Genomic DNA, 5,587 nt, shown 5'->3' with positions numbered 1-5,587 from the left:
GGCATATCATTGACATAGATAAAAAAAAGCAGTGGTCCAAGTATGGAGCCTTGAGGAACACCAGATGATACAGGTAACCAGTCAGAATAAGCACCATCCAAGACGACATGCTGCTGTCTATCACACAAATAGCTCTTGAACCATTGAAGTAGAGATCCTGAGATCCCATATGACTGCAGTTTGGATAACAGCAATTGATGTGATACCCCATTGAATGCCTTTGATAGATCGAGATGAACCACGTCAACTTCATTACCACTAGCTATACTTTCCACAATATCATGGTAGACTGTAATTAGTTGCGTCATTGTTGATTTCCTCTTTTGTAGAACCTGTTCCTGCTGTTGACCACAATATCCATCCATCCATTATCCATACCGCTTATCCATTAGGGTTGCAGGGGAAGCTGGAGCCAATCCCAGCTGACTTCGGACAGTTCACCAATCTATCGCAGGGCTAACACAGAGATGAACACTCACACATTCACTCTCACATGCACACCTATGGGCAATTTAGATTAGCCAGTTGATCTAATGCACATGTCTTTGGATTGTGGGAGGAAAACAGAGCACCTCGAGGAAACCCATGCAGGCACGAGGAGAACATTCAAACTCCATACAGAAAGGTCCCAGTCGACTGCAAGGTTTGAAGTTAACTAGTTTCTTGTGGCTGTAATCATTAGCGACTGCAAAAAAAAAAGCACATAGCTAGCTATTTACTGCTTACTTTAAATGGGACTGTGGCAGCGGGGGCATGGTCAAGCATCGGTCTGTGACCGGAGGGCGGAGTCAGGGAAGGTAAGTGGCAGAATCACTACACCTGACGTTAATTAATGTGTTTGTGTGTCTTCCCCAGTGACCATGCCCTATTTAAGGAGAGAGAGCGAGAGCAGAGGGAGCTCTCTCCCCAACCAGATGACTGATGTGTGTGTGTGTGTGTGTCTGAGAGTGTGTGAGAGTAAATATAGAAGCTGAAAAGCTAAATAAAAGAGTTTTGTGAACTCAGTTCTGGCCTGCCGTCCTTCTGTGCTCCACCCACCTACACGAACTGTCACAAAGACATATTATTTTTTTAAAAATCACTTTTTCAGTGCTTGTGCATGTACATTTAGGTACCTGGAGCCTACCGACCCACAAACTCTGAAATAAGACACCCAGTCAGTTTCATTCGTTCTGCTTATTTCAGTAAACGTGAGCTTCAACAAGCCGTTCAGATTAGGCTCCTCTTTCTACATCGCAAGTGGAGCTCATTAGAATGATCCCGCCCCTCATCTGAGTATCTCCACTCATGGCTTGAGAACTGCCTTTGCAAATTTATATTCATGAGGAAAGTGCTGCCTGATTGATTGGTGGAAGTTTGGGGTGGGGTGAGCAGTGATTCATTATCATTTAAACGAACAGGCACTCAACTCAGCCATTTTGAACAGTGCCAAGTTTCCCAAAAGCATCATAGCACAAAGATCATCGTTAAATTATCAAATGAGCAGCACAGTGAACACTCTCTCTCCTAGTTAAAGGGCATATTCTGGACCAATTTCGTTTTTTTTTTTATATGAAAGTATGCCCCTTTACACACTCATCCAGAAGGGTAATTTTGCACAAGGCCATCTGTCTACAGCAGAAAAAAATAAAATAACAAAACGCGTCTGGAAAAATCCCAAGGGAGTCTGGAGCCAGATTCGTGACGTTATCTGCAGAAGCGCCAGCAGGCTGCGCGAGCTTTGCACGGTTTCAGTGCACAGCCTGTGTAGACCAAGCGCTCCCATTTCTCGCTCATTGTCCGGTCTTTTGGAAAATGATGAGTACTAATCCCATCATGATTGTGACTACACCCTCCTACGATACATCTGTTAATCATTTTACTAATTACGCGATAACATTGAAGAAATTTGCAGAAAAACCACCAGGTCGTTTTCTCATAAACAAACCAGCGTTGACATAGGATTCAGAAGGAGGCGTCCTGCAGATGACATCATGAAAATCAATGTTTCCTGGGAAATTCCAATGCCAAGTTTTTTTCAGAGGCGGACCAATTCACCTCAAATGGCTTGATTTCAACTGAATTTTTCTGGTATTGCGCAAGGTAAAAAAATTGCAGAGAATGCAGAAGGTTACAGATATTTGACCAAAGTTTAATATAAAATAGGATAATTACATTGATCTTGCTCCTGAATTTACCCGTGATATGCACTTTAAGATGCTTTTAGCATTAAGAGGCTTTTGGGAAACCCACCCCAGGGCTGTTTAGACAGGGTGAATAGAGTGAAAGCACATATGCAGCCCTGGCAACTGCCATTTTTAAAAATCAGTGTAAAATGTTAGCCGTGTAAACAATGGCTCTTAACGTTAGTGTTTTTTAAAAAAGAAATGAAAAGAAGAAAATTAACCCCAAACAAATTGACTAACAGTGAAGTCCAGACTTTATGAAGTGTGTATGTGATGGAAGAAATACAGCATGATTTTGACACATCTAAGTGAAATATAAAAGTCTTCGTGAGCATTTCAAGGTGATGTAATGCTAGCAAGCCAGCTTACACAGGCTTGTAGTACTCGAGTCTGACTCATGCTCTAATTTTAAGGTCTCATGACTTGATTTGGACTTGAGCACTGATGACTCGGACTTGGACTCGGACTCGTGCATTAACTGAATTTGGACTCGTAAATTGGAGATGAGGAGTCAGATTTTTCCTTTATTTTTTGTAGCATGCCATAATAATTTGGCATATGTATATCTACATTAATTTTTGTACTAATTTCATGTAAGAGTGTCACATCTGCACGCCTTGGGGTGTACATCAGATAGACTCTTGGGTGCGCTCTGGACAGTGCGTGCACCAAGCGGACTCTCATGTGCGCACCATGAACTACTCACATCTGCACAGGATTAAGGCACAATCACCTTGCCTATATAAAAACTGTGAAAACACACTTTCTTTGTGAAGTATTGAGTTGCATTGCTGACACATTACCAAGCCCTATTTCCTTGTTTGGTTTCCTGATCCTTGATTTCCTGTTTCTCATCTTTGATTCTGCTGAGTCTACGATAGCCTGTTTGTGCCTCGCTTGACCTATTGCCTGTTTCACCATTTTACAATTTTGCCTGCTGTTCTGGATTGTTTACCATCTTCACTTGTATCAATAAGCACAGCTTCTGCACTTACATCTGTCTCCCAATCATCTCTGACAGAATACTTCACATTCCCTGACAAAGAGAAGCACATTCACCTGTTCATACATCATGTTCAGGAACAAACTCATGTTAATGGCACTGAAACAGCCACCGTCAAATGGTGCAGTTGGTGACTTGGAATCTGATTCGACTTGGATCAAAAGTGGACTCAACTCGGACTCGACTTGAAATTTTCTTTAATGACTTGGACTTGAACACTGGGGACTTGAGACTGGACTCAGACTTGAGGTTTGATGACTCGACAACAACACTGGGCTTACATCACTTCAACGTTCCTACTGTTGGTTCAAGTGCAAACAGAAAAAAGCTCTTGAAAGTCTGGAGCTCTCGGAGGGACGCTCTCCAGTGGGTTGGTCCTCTCAATAAGTCCTGAAAACTGTTTGATCTGAAAACACATATACAACCCCGATTCCAAAAAAGTTGGGACAAAGTACAAATTGTAAATAAAAACGGAATGCAATGATGCGGAAGTTTCAAAATTCCATATTTTATTCAGAATAGAACATAGATGACATATCAAATGTTTAAACTGAGAAAATGTATCATTTAAAGAGAAAAATTAGGTGATTTTAAATTTCATGACAACAACACATCTCAAAAAAGTGGGGACAAGGCCATGTTTCCCACTGTGAGACATCCCCTTTTCTCTTTACAACAGTCTGTAAACGTCTGGGGACTGAGGAGAAAAGTTGCTCAAGTTTAGGGATAGGAATGTTAACCCATTCTTGTCTAATGTAGGATTCTAGTTGCTCAACTGTCTTAGGTCTTTTTTGTCGTATCTTCCGTTTTATGATGTGCCAAATGTTTTCTATGGGTGAAAGATCTGGACTGCAGGCTGGCCAGTTCAGTACCCGGACCCTTCTTCTACGCAGCCATGATGCTGTAATTGATGCAGTATGTGGTTTGGCATTGTCATGTTGGAAAATGCAAGGTCTTCCCTGAAAGAGACGTCGTCTGGATGGGAACATATGTTGGTCTAGAACCTGGATGTACCTTTCAACATTGATGGTGTCTTTCCAGATGTGTAAGCTGCCCATGCCACACGCACTAATGCAACCCCATACCATCAGAGATGCAGGCTTCTGAACTGAGCGCTGATAACAGCTTGGGTCGTCCTTCTCCTCTTTAGTCCGAATGACACGGCGTCTCTGATTTCCATAAAGAACTTCAAATTTTGATTCGTCTGACCACAGAACAGTTTTCCACTTTGCCACAGTCCATTTTAAATGAGCCTTGGCCCAGAGAAGACGTCTGCGCTTGTGGATCGTGTTTAGATATGGCTTCTTCTTTGAACTATAGAGTTTTAGCTGGCAACAGCGGATGGCACGGTGAATTGTGTTCACAGATAATGTTCTCTGGAAATATTCCTGAGCCCATTTTGTGATTTCCAATACAGAAGCATGCCTGTATGTGATGCAGTGCCGTCTAAGGGCCCGAAGATCACGGGCACCCAGTATGGTTTTCGGGCCTTGATCCTTACGCACAGAGATTCTTCCAGATTCTCTGAATCTTTTGATGATATTATGCACTGTAGATGATGATATGTTCAAACTCTTTGCAGTTTTACACTGTCGAACTCCTTTCTGATATTGCTCCACTATTTGTCGGCGCAGAATTAGGGGGATTGATGATCCTCTTCCCATCTTTACTTCTGAGAGCCGCTGCCACTCCAAGATGCTCTTTTTATACCCAGTCACGTTAATGACCTATTGCTAATTGACCTAATGAGTTGCAATTTGGTCCTCCAGATGTTCCTTTTTTGTACCTTTAACTTTTCCAGCCTCTTGTTGCCCCGTCCCAACTTTTTTGATATGTGTTGCTGTCATGAAATTTCAAATGAGCCAATATTTGGCATGAAATTTCAAAATGTCTCACTTTTGACATTTGATATGTTGTCTATGTTCTATTGTGAATACAATATCAGTTTTTGAGATTTGTAAATTATTGCATTCTGTTTTTATTTACAATTTGTACTTTGTCCCAACTTTTTTGGAATCGGGGTTGTAGAAACTGAATGGATTCCTGTCACTTTGTTGTTTGCTAGTGTAAATGTAGGATCAGGTCTTGAAAATACTGATGTGTAGCATTAGCAGTGTTTAACAGTGAAGACTCCTCATGATTTTCAGTGGTATATAAACAGCATTTTCATAATGATCCCATAGTTTCTGTGCCAAAACCCCACGAATCGGGAGATATTGTTTTAAATTCTTGCAAGAATCTGGACTATATGTGGAGATTTTTTTTTTTGACAATGCTGTGATTGGAGAGTACCCAATGTGGATTTCATCATATTTGGGTCATAGTTTGAAATACCCAGCTAAACCACCTCTGGATTCTGGGGTATTTTCAGGAAAAGAAAAAAAAAAAAAGCATGAATGCATACGTTACAATTAGACTC

The sequence above is a fragment of the Neoarius graeffei genome, chromosome 25, assembly GCF_027579695.1.
Source record: "Neoarius graeffei isolate fNeoGra1 chromosome 25, fNeoGra1.pri, whole genome shotgun sequence".
Lineage (NCBI taxonomy): Eukaryota > Metazoa > Chordata > Actinopteri > Siluriformes > Ariidae > Neoarius > Neoarius graeffei.
This window is presented reverse-complemented; position numbering follows the sequence as displayed.